The following is a 12485-nucleotide window of genomic DNA, read 5'->3' as shown; positions in this document are numbered from 1 at the left end:
TTCCACGGCCAACCTCATCGTCGTGGTTCCAAGGCTCCATCATAACAGGTCTCCCTTCGTCCACAATTCCCTGTAGCCGCGCTACTATGATCGTTTCGCTTCTCGCAGGCACGACTGTATCTTCTGTAATGGCTGCTTGCACAGTGTTGTCATTATGTGGATGGAGAAATACCTCCTCGCTGCCAACTTTGATTACCTTATTCTTAAAATCCAATTGGAATCCATGCATATTCATTACGTCCATTCCTAATATAACATCCTCTTCGATGTCAGCAACTATAACAGTATGGACGAACTTTTCTGCTCCAATTCCCAATTGTACCTGGATCTCTCCATGAATGTTAGCATTTTCACCTGTAGCGGTCCGAAGTCGCAACCTCGTTGGTAACAGTTTCTTTCGGCTGTTTATAACTGTCGGGCGTATAATGGTTCTGGTCGCTCCGGTATCCACCAACAACGTATGTTTTTCACCATTTATTTCTCCATCTATATATACACTATCTTCACGACATTTCAAAGAAGCTATTAGTATGAGAGGGTCTTTGGAAAAGTTATGGGTCGAAGCTGCCCCCTAAGGCTGACCCGTTCTAGTTTTCCTGATGGTGAGTTTCTTGATTTGCGTCGTACCTAGGGTGCTTACAGGAGCTTCGTACGTGTCCTATTTCGCCACAATTCCAGCATCTGATGGTCTTCGTTTTCTTGTATGTCATGCTTTTTATCATATTAACGAGCTGGTCAAGTTTATCTTCATCTCCTTCCTCTTTTACAGTCCTAACTTTACTGTACCCGCCAGAGGCCTCGTAGCTGACTCGTATTCGAGGGCGGCGGATAAGACATCAACCAGCGTCTTGTGACGAGCTAATCGTAGTGTTCTCTGCATTTCATGATCACGAAGACCATCAATAAACGTTTGAACGGCCAATTTTTCCATCATGTCTTCGGGAGCTGTTGGATAAGCATATCGTACTAATCTGGCAATATCTACCTCATATTCTTGAAGAGCCTCATCTTTCTTCTGTCTACGATTTTTAAGCTGCGACTGATATACATGCTCCAAATGTTCGTGGCCATATCGCATATTTAACCTCTTCTTCAGTTGTTCGAAATCATCGGTCTCCTCTACGGCTATGGTCTGAAGCACATCTAAGGCATCTCCTCGAAGAGCGATAGTCAGGTTTACCGCCTTTTCTTTTTCAGACCATCCATTTGCTCTTGCGGCTGATTTGAACTGTTTCATGTAGTTGTTCCATGACGATTTTCCATCGAAAGTTGGGACTTTAACATGAATAGAACCTCCACTTCCTTCAAATTTCGGCCGTGTCTCCAACTTACATTTCGTCTCGTCTTCTTTTAGCTCCACTGTAATCGGATTGTTACCTCTCTCTGCTGTCCCTGTTTCCTCCATCCTCCTTTCCATTTCTTTCATCTTTTCTTCGAAGGCCAACATATCGGCAGCAACTTGATTTTTTAACGAAGATATTCTATCGTCGAGGGCAGACATCTCAGAAGTGACTTTAGAGATTTCCGAAGAGATGTTAGCAGAGACTTTGCTTTCCAGCGAAGAAATCTCGTTAGAAACTTTGTCTTCCAACGAAGCGATGTCGCCGGAAACTTTGGCTACATCACCAGAAACTTTGGCTACATCAGAAGAAACTTTCGAAATATCGTCAGAAACTTTGTTCTCTAATGATGCGATGTCACCAGAAACTTTCGAAATATCGCCAGAAACTTTGTTCTCCAATGATGCGATGTCACCAGAAACTTTCGAAATCGACGAGAGGACAGCATCTTCAAATATATAAGTCTCTGGATCTAGTCCTTCTTCTAGCAAAGCGTTCTTTAGTCGTTGGACCAACTCAGCCTTTTTTCCGGTAGAAGCTAATTCTCTGTCTTCGAGATGTCTTCTTAAATTAGTCACTGTGAGCTCATAAATCGTAGCCATTTCCACAATTTCCACTTATTCCACTTTTCTTCTGACACCACTGTTAAGTATTTTATTTATTTATAATTATTTATATTTTGTTGTGAATTCTTTAATTTATAATGTCTTGTTCTTATCTTAATTCATTAAAAAGCACAATAATTTATATTAATTTATTTAAAGAATAATACATAATTTATATAGCCGAGCGTAACAATTAAAACCGCGAGCGCGTCTTCGGATCTTCACTGTCCTCTTCAATCAAAGTTCGGTTATTTTATACGAAATCCTGATATTCGAGAACAGCGTCGTCTCGCATCGAAAGATCGAGATGCTTAGCCGGGCTCATTCACCATAATTTTGGTTCTAGACCTCCGCCGAAATATCTACAACAAAACATAATTAGTCATCATATATTTATAGTTATTTTTAGGCCAGGATATTTATCGTAACACTACACTCACTTTTAATATTTAATATTACCTTATAGAAACGTAACGAGTCGTATTACCGTCAATAAATGTATTATTCCGTTAATTTGTTTAGATTTCAGCTAAAATTGTATTATCTACATGAAATAGGATTTTTTTATTTTCCGTTAGGTCTTTGGGGCACCTCCAAAAATGTTCCGAGAGCCTCCAAATTTTGAACACAAACTTTTTAAACATTCAAGAAGAGTTTACATATAGGGCCGTATCGAAAAATTTTTCAAAAACAAAAAATTTTTTTTAGGAGGTTGGGGCACCTGAAGGGGTTGATGTAAAAAAAAATTTTTTGGCAAAAAACTTACTTTAATGAATGGCAACTTTTGCCACAAGGGCCATTATCAAATTCGAAAAAAAGTTTTTTTCGATCCATCCTAATATTCACGCCTAAGATCGGCAACGCTGTAATGATCCTCTAAGTGTGTACTGTAGGCTTTTTTTCCAAAATTAAAATTTGTACTGAGAAATGTATAGGGTTATATAATAAAAAACAGTAAAAATTTTTATTTTTTATTTTTAAAACTTAACCTAACTTAGGCTATGGCTCCACGAGCGACAGATTGTCGCTAGCAGTAGCAGTAGCAGTAGTAAAATGTAGCTTGATAACTGAAAACAACAGCAGTGATACTGAGTGGCTCCACGCGCTGTAGATTGTCGCTTCGTTTCGAGATCGAGACGCGTCGTCAAGGTCGTGTCGCGTTCGAATAGATCCGGACCTATTTTTTAGCAGTAATATTTTTGTTCTTGTTTGTTTATTTCTGTGTTTGTTAAGTTGTTTCTTTGTTTTTATAAATTACTTTAAAGTTTTTTCATACAATTTTGTATCTCAAATCGTAACAAAAAATTATAAGTTCTAAGAAAGAAATAAATCCAATATTTCCTTTAGCGGTATTCTAGATAACAAAAATCAATGGATGGTTTTTTTTCAATCCTAATTAACCGTATCAAACTGTACTTGATAATAGATGCCATTATTAAACAAGAAAAAGTTGAATAGAGAGAATAAACAGTTTTTATTGATTTCCCGAAAATCTATGTTTTGGATTTCCTTCTTCGAACTGGTGATTCATTTTTATATAAGTGGTTGTATAACCATGTCATATAAATAAAATTTTAATAATTATTGTTTATAGTAAAATTTTATTATCCTTCAGTACTAATGTTTCGTTTTCGATAGCTTGGCGTGATTCATAAATAAAAGAATGCAACAAAGCAGATTTTATGTCGCATCAGAATTTTTTAAATTATTGAAATATAAAAAAGCAAGTTAGATATTGGAAAAGGAAGATTCATTACATCAACCCAATATGATAAATGAATATAATCGACATATGGGAGCAGTCGATCTACTTGATAATTCAGTAGCGAATTACAGAATACGCAGAGGTAAGAAGTGGTGGTGGCCCCTTTTTATCCTAATGAAAGTTAAATATTTTGTTTTTTTTTATTTTTAGGTAGATACATGTATATGATTATAAAATATGTAATTTGAAATCTTACTTTAAGGTAATTGCTAATTTTTCTTCTGGGCTTAGGCTATCACGCATTGATGTATCCTGTTTTCGTATAACATCTTCTATTTCACATAATAAAAAATCAAAAGAAGACACTGTCATCCTGTAATATTCAAAAAACTTGTCAGGATATTCTTTTAATTTGTTGTGTAAAAGAAAAAATTTTCCCTCTGTCTGTCTAGGCACTAGAACAGGGTGAATCCACCATTTCTGTTGCTTTTTAACCCTACGTCGACGGCAAAATGCCAATATTAAAGCAAATTTTTGTTGAAATGATAGATTATCCATACTATATTATTGTATTATCGGTGTGAATTTATTTTACTTATTTATTTATTTATTTTATCTGCTATATGCACAAACAAGATACCACTGATTGTAGCTGCGTCGTATTAACGCTCATGGAGCCACTACAAGATTAAAATGCGGCGATATGCGCGCTGTAAACTGTCGCTGTGGAGCCATGATTTTACTGCTTTACTGCTGCCGTAATTTTACTGCTACTGCTAGCGACAATCTGTCGCTCGTGGAGCCATAGCCTTAGCAAGTTTAATTTTTTCTCGACGTCGTGTATTCTGTAATAAAATTAAAAAATTAGTTATGTATCAATAACCCTCAATTAATATTCTTACCCTTCATACGATATAGCTCCTTTAATCTTTCTTCTTCTTTTTGGCCGCTGGCATATATACAGGTGTCTATGGTAATCTATTAAGATAACAATATATTAATATTAATTTCTATTTTAAATAGTTCACACTTACGGAGACCCTGACGACTCCTGCCTTTCCTCGTTGTCTAGTCTGAAACAACAACAGTTTTGATTTTTTGATTCTTTTTTACGTATTTTTAACTTACTTCGCTGAATATCGTGACGCTAATAACGCTATACTATAATACTCGGTTTTGTCGAAAGGCCAAGTGCGATATATATTGCCATTTAAAACAGTTTACCACCGATTTTTTATCGCCCGTACAATACATTTTACTTTTTTATTTATTTGTACGACTACATATTATCGTCTTTACCTATAAGGATATTATTTGTATCATAATTAATTGTCTTATCTCCACCTAGCAGCTTGAGGTTTTGTATATCACAAATGCCTCGAGCTTTATCAATTTCGCATATTTCCCTTAACCGTCTATCAAAACAACTATATTCAAATCGTATTTTCACCACCACATTCAAAGTTAAAAATATGCTCGAAATACCCATATCGCCAACCTTGACGATATACAGCGATTCGCTTTTGCGCTATCGTGGTTTCTCATATCACTACTCAATCGACGATTTCATAAATTATTACAAAAATATATGATTGACTATTATACCCGGTTGAAACAATTTTTTCGTACATCAATAACACTGTTAAAGGTCAGGCTGCGAGGGTTGCTGTGGTTACGGGGCTGTGGGGTCAACATTCAAAGTGGAGTGAAGTGCACCCTTCTCTACTAATGCTGTATTTTAAAATGTTAAACAAAACAAGAGCGATTAAATTAAAGAAAGAAAGCTACAGTATCTCGGACCTGTGATGCGGGGCGAGAAGTATGGCATCCTGCGACTCATAATGCAAGGAAGGATAGATGGCAGAAGGAGCATTGGAAGAAGACGAATTTCATGGCTCAAGAACCTGAGAGAATGGTTTGGATGAAGCTCAAAACAACTTTTTAGAGCTACTGCCTAAAAATTAAAATAGCTATGATGATTGCCAACCTCCGTAGCGGAGATGGTACCTGAAGAAGAAGAAGACAGTGAGAATGCGAGTTATACAATTTGTGAGAAATTAATTTCTTATAAATCCACCATTACAAATTTAAAAGGACATTTAAAAAGGAATCATATTTCCGTGCATTTAGGTTTTACACCACAACTAAAAACAATTCAGAGTTCGAGTATACAGGCAGGTCCTACAATTCAGCGTAGGAGCCATACATGTTTTATTTTTTATTTACGACCAATATTCTATGTAATATCACTTATTGTGCTTTTAATTTTTAAATTCAATTTTGCATGATATTTCCGTATTTGTTAACCCGGTATCTGGTTTTGATGCTCTCAGGCAACATCGTCGTTATAAGCTCTTAAATCAATTTCTACTTTATATAGCTGTTATGTGACAATGATAATTGTAAGCAACAAGTCGTGTTAGATATATAAAACTGGTGGCGACATCTAACATTCAATAGAGATATTTGAAAAAAATAATTTTACTAGAGAGGATACCAGTAGAGACCTACGTGTAAGTGGGTGTGTCATAATTTTTATTATCAACCGTTTGTTAGGAGTATTATGAGGTTGAATTTTTATTTGGTATATAAACAATGGTTGTTTTAGTGTAATTCTCTGCTATTTTTTGCTGTATACGGTAAGTAATGATATTATTTTGTTGAACAAACATCATGTGGCTCTGAAGCAACATTGTCAGTTTAGTAATTGACTTTTTTTTCAGTATAAGATTTCAATATGGAAAATTTAAATGTGTTACGTTCCAAATTTAAAGTAGAAAGTCCCACCTCTATTTTATCAAAATTTAAATAATTCAGGACGTGTAAGAGCGGTTGCCTATAATATATTATAAGCAAGGTGGCGAAAATAAAATTAGTAATTTTCAAATAGGGGTAATGTCTGGCAAATTGTGCTGAAGTTAAGGGAACACGTCCTCTTTTTTGTGAAGAAACTAATTTAGATCGTTCTTTCTAGAGTTATCTTGGAAGAATTGGGATCATAAAATTGAAATTTTTGAATCTCGGTATTATTCGGTGACCTCCGTGTGTCAAGTTGTCAAGTGTTCGGAAAGACGACGGAACGAAAGTGATTCTAGGTTTGACGGTGTTACTGAAAGGTTGGGCTAGATTAAAAACGGCATTTTGTTTTTTGCTTTTGCTGCTGTTCCATGTGGAATCTGGACTAGTCCGAACCGTGTGGATATTCAAGGGGATTTGCTGCCTTCGTGGAAGGGTTTTTTTTGGAATATCCACAAGTTCGCTAAAAAAAAAGCGGATCTACAGTACACGTGAATACCGGGATTCGCATTTAGATCAAGAAATTAGCCTTAATCACGAGTCCAAATAGCCGACTACGCTTCGGTCCAATTTGGGATATTTCAAACCCCTAATCTGGCTAAGAAGGGTGAGTGTTAGAACATTTCGTTTTTAATTAATTAAAAAGTTGTAGTTATTTTTTTATCCCATCTCTAAAAAGCTATTCACATTTTTATCAGTTTTCATACATTCAAGTTCGGAGACAAGTTTTTTTTTGTATTGCTCCATTATCGCCAAAAGGCAGATAAACAAAGTGTTAAAATCAATATATTTATTTCCAAATAATTATTTTAGACACAGATGGTAATTAATGTTTTCTTGCTTCATGGTTGGTTTGTTTGTTTTTTTCTGCTTCTTCTTCTTCGTATTTTTCCGTCTGGCTGTAATTTTTAACTTTTCAACATTGTCACACAAGTCTATGTACAGCGGCAATCGTATGGGATTTTGGATTGAAGACACGCTGAACTGTAACTGGAATTCCACGCGGTGAAGTATATGAAAATTCGAGGGATGGATCGATAATTAATTTTCAACGGAAGATTTAAGCACAGTCTAATTTGTTTACGGAATACAATAGTTTTTTTTTAAAGATTATTTGCTGTTAGTTTTTATTTTCATATTTACAAATACTTTACAGTTTTTTTTAAAGATTATTTGCGGTTTATTTTATTAATTAAATATTTACACATACCTATTTTAACTTTGTAAACTGCGTCTAAGGGGGGGTTATATATTTGAGATTTATTTTTTTATATTATTTTCTGCGCACGCACTTGAGCTCACGTGGTGTCCTATTTGCGGTAATTATTTTTTTTTGGTTGGTATTGAACCGCACACCCCTTAGCGTCCGGTACTTTTTATACGTCTTACCTTTCATTTTGTTCTGTTAAATAGAAATAACTTATGAATTTTTGGTAGGCAAGTAGAAGCCGCATTTTTATATTATTTTTTTATTAAGCCTATGGTAAAGTTAAATAATATTGTAATATGTATTTATTTTCAACTATCTTGGGAATCTATTTATTAAAATTGACTAAATTCTAATCTGACAATTTCATTTATTTTTTTATTTATTCAGGTTGTATACTGTTATTTAGTATTTTAGTAGTAAACCTATTGGTAAGTTGGTGGTTTATTGAATAGTAACGTAGGGAAGGCTGTGGGCCAATTTACCTGGCGCTCCTGATATAACTTCGGATTTTTTTGTTTTGTGGACCGCACGACCATCTCCACTGTTTTGTCTAGCCGCGAGCCATTCCCAGACTGTCACCGTATAGTGCTTTTCTTTCCGGGTGTACGTCTGATTTATATTTGGTACATTTTGTAATTTTTTTATATAGATTCGGTTTTGTACGCCACATATTTTGGCGCCCAACGTGGGGCCCTTAATTAATTAACCTTTTTTTGTCAACCCCTTGTGTAGATTCCTTTTAATTAGTTAACCTAACGTGTTTGGGCTTTAATTGACTAACTTTGATTTATTTACTTTACCACTGGTTTTGCACTTAGTAGTAGTCTTAGAACTTCGTGTTTAGTGGAAGTGTATGCCAAGAAGTGCTTACTAGTTTTTTTTTGTGTGACGTGAAGTTGGAAGAAGCCAAAAATGGAACTTAAAAGAAGATACTTTGAAGTGGTGTTGTGGAACTTAGAAGAATTATGGATATATTAGGACTTTGAAATATTTCTATTTCAGTTGGAGTTCAAATTTATTTTTTTGAGAAGTTGGACTTCGAAATTCTACATTGTGGTTTAACTTACTTATGTTAGGGAATGTAAAATCTTTTTTTGAGATTATGTTGTGACTTGTAATTTGTTCTGAAACAATGAAATTTTGAAAATCTTTTGTGAAATTTTATAGATTGAATAAAGCGACTATTACTTTTATTTTGCTTTTGGTTTGCTCCCATTAATAAAGTAAACTGTACCTGTGTGTTAATATTTTTACTTATATCTTGATTTTATTTGAATATTTGCTCCTTTCGGTTGATACATTTTTTTTAAATTTTGAACTTTGGCAAGATGGTGCGAAAACTTGTACCCAACTACTTAAGGAAAGAGGAACTGGAATATGAACTCAAAATTCGTGGAGTGTCTACTGGCACTGTTGAGTCTATGAGGTCTAGTCTGTCTGATGCACTTAGTCGTGAGGCAGCAAATGAAAGCTTTAGATATCCTGAGCACCCATTCACCTTTTCACAGGAGCAAACTGCAATCGAGACTAAACTTGCGGAGCTGAATACGGCTGTTGGAAAGTTTGCCGGAACTCCTACTTGTGCTGAGTCCTTGAGATTGCGGACACAGATTAACCATGTCTTGGGGAGAATTGATCTTATGGTATTGCCAACAGGTGATGATGCAGACGCAGCCCAGGTTGTTAAGTCAGACTTTCTTGCTGAGATTTTGAAGTTGTCACAGGATTTACATGATAAGCAGCATCCAATCGGATCTGGTTCGGTACCAGTAGCGCTCGATGTGATTTCGGTTTTAAATCAGTCTTTTCAGGCAGGGGTAGGACAAGTTCATGCTTCTTCTCCTGGAGCGATGTCACAAGCTGGTAATAATGTTCTTTCAGGGTCTGTCTCTAGTTTTTCTTCTGGGATGATACTTCCTCATAAATGGGGAATAGAAAAGTTTTCAGGTTCTGCTAGGGGTATGTCTATTTCTGCATTTTTTGAGATGGTGAATGAATTGAGTCTCGCTCGTCATGTACCAGATAGTATACTTTTGGAATCAGGTATAGATTTATTTTCGGATAAAGCCTATCAGTTTTATAAAGATGTTCGTCTACGTGTAGGGAGTTGGGCTGAATTAGTTGAAGAGTTTCGTAGGGAGTACCTGTCAGCTCACCATGGGGAAGCGCTTTTTGAAGAGCTTCGGAGGAGAACTCAGCATTCGTCTGAGACTATTGGAGTTTACTTGGAAATAATGAATAGTTACTTTAATCGCTTGCGTTGTCATGTTCCAGAGGAAGTTAAATTGTCTATAGTTATTAGGAATTTGCATCCGTTCTATCAAGATAGATTACGTGATCCTTTGCCAGCTACCTTGGAGGAACTTCGTGTTCTATGTCGCAGTATGGAGGAAAGACGTGATTGTATTAGGAACTATGTTGAACCGAATAGTAGGAAAATGAATACTTTGGAAAAGGACCTAGCTTATATCAGTGTGGATGCTGAAAGTTTTAGTAGTGTTAGTGAGGGTCCTGTTGCTTCATCCGAATCGGAGTCGGCTAGAGGAAAGTTTAGGACTTTAATCTGTTATCGTTGTAATCAGTCAGGCCATAAGGCAGTAGGGTGTCTAATGAAGAAGGAGGCTGTTCACTGTTTTAAGTGTAAGAAAGAAGGGTTTACAGTCAGAACTTGTCCTTCGTGTAATTCGGGAAACGGAAGGAAGCGCACCTAACTGGTCGAAGAGGTGTTGCCGACGTTGACTCGACCAACCTACGTCCTATTTTAGACTTTATTTTACATCATTCCGAAGGAGATGAACATCCATATTTGAAAGTTAAAGTCTTAGGAAAGGAAATTTTGGGATTATTGGATTCTGGTGCTTCAAAGACCATTGTAGGAAGAACTGGTTGGAAATTTTTACAAAACTTGGGTTTAGAGTTGGATACTTCGAAGAAGACCGTTTGTAGAGTGGCGAATGGTCAGATGTGTGAATCGTTGGGGGAATGTTTAGTACCTTTCATGGTTAGGGATCGCTTGCGTGTCTTGCCAGTATTAGTTATTTTGGACGTAACGCACATTCTGATTTTAGGATCTGATTTTTGGCGTGTTATGGGTATCGTTCCAGATTTGAGGCATAACGAATGGTATTTTTCGGACGCTCCAGCAATGGTAGGTTCAGTGGATCATCTCCGAGGTCAAACTATTTTGACCGATGCAGAGAAGTCGCAATTGGATGAAGTTATTAATAGAAGTCGTGAACTAATGGGCACTTCTCTTGGTTAAACTGATGTCACTGAGCATGTGATTGTTTGTAAATCTGCACCCATAAAACAACGTTACTATCCTGTATCCCCAGTAATCCAAAGCCATATTGATAAAGAGCTAGAAGATATGTTGGCGAAAGGAGTAGTGGAGCGATCGAATAGTGCTTGGTCGTCCCCGATTCTCTTGGTGAAGAAAAAGGTTCCAGAAGGTGAAGAACCAAAATGGAGGTTCTGCGTAGACTATCGAAAGCTTAATGCCGTAACAGAGAGGGATGGCTACCCATTACCGTACATCTCTAATATTTTAAATAAATTGAAGAACGCGCATTATCTTTCCACCATAGACATTAAGTCGGCGTATTGGCAGGTACCTGTTGCTAAGGCTTCCAGGCCTTATACTGCTTTTACGGTTCCTGGTCGAGGTCTTTTTCAGTTTTGCAGAATGCCTTTTGGATTACATAATGCCCCGGCTACATGGCAGAGGTTGATAGATCGTGTCCTCGGTCCGGAGTTGGAACCCTATGTTTTTACTTACTTGGATGACGTGGTCATCGTGACAAAGTCTATTGAAGAACATGTAAGGATCTTAGAGGAAGTCTTTAGACGCTTGAGAGAAGCTAAGTTAACCGTTAGCTGGGATAAATGTCCATTTTGTAGACCGGAACTAAAGTATTTGGGTCATGTGGTTGATAGGAATGGACTACATGTTGATGGTGATAAGGTCAAGGCTATGCTACGTATCCCAACACCCACATCCGTCAAGGAAGTTCGTAGCATCATAGGCACATTTTCCTGGTATCGAAGATTTATTCCTTCCTTTGCGACACTACTAGCTCCAATTACAGCGATATTGAAGAAAGGAAGAAAATTCAATTGGACCCCGAGTTGTGAAGAATCTTTTCAGAAAATAAAAGAATGTCTAGTTTCTGCTCCGATACTTAATTGTCCTGACTACAATTTGCCTTTTGTTGTCCAATGTGATGCCTCAGGATATGGAGTGGGCGCCGTGTTATTGCAGCCAGGCCCGGATGGTGACGAAGTAATTAGTTTCCTGAGCAGATCACTAACGCGTCAAGAAAGGAATTTTTCCACGACGGAACGGGAATGTTTAGCTGTGTTATGGGCAGTCGAAAAACTGCGTCCTTTTTTGGAGGGTGTTTCGTTTACGGTCGTGACTGATCACGCATCCCTCGTATGGCTTCAAAATTTGAAGGATCCTACTGGAAGATTAGCTCGATGGGCGGTAAGATTGCAACAATATGACTTTAAGATTGTGCATCGGAAAGGAAAAGAACATGTTGTCCCCGATTTGTTATCTCGGTCAGTTCCCGTGCTTGATATGGTTGAAGAGGTTGTACCGCTTCCTAGTGGTGATAGTTGGTATGATAAACTTTGTAGAAAAATCGAGTCTAATCCCTTGAAGTATCCTCAGTGGAGAATGTCTGGTGGCAAACTTTATAAATACATCCGTCCCAGTCATGGATTTTTGGTCGAGGAAGTGGACAATTGGAAGGAAGTCGTTCCTAAGGGTCAACGATTGGAAGTGCTGAAGTTGTGTCATGATAGTCCTTTAGCAGGTCATATGG

Source organism: Diabrotica undecimpunctata, chromosome 9, assembly GCF_040954645.1.
Source record: "Diabrotica undecimpunctata isolate CICGRU chromosome 9, icDiaUnde3, whole genome shotgun sequence".
Lineage (NCBI taxonomy): Eukaryota > Metazoa > Arthropoda > Insecta > Coleoptera > Chrysomelidae > Diabrotica > Diabrotica undecimpunctata.
The sequence above is the reverse complement of the archived record's forward strand: the minus strand, read 5'-3'. Positions refer to the sequence as shown.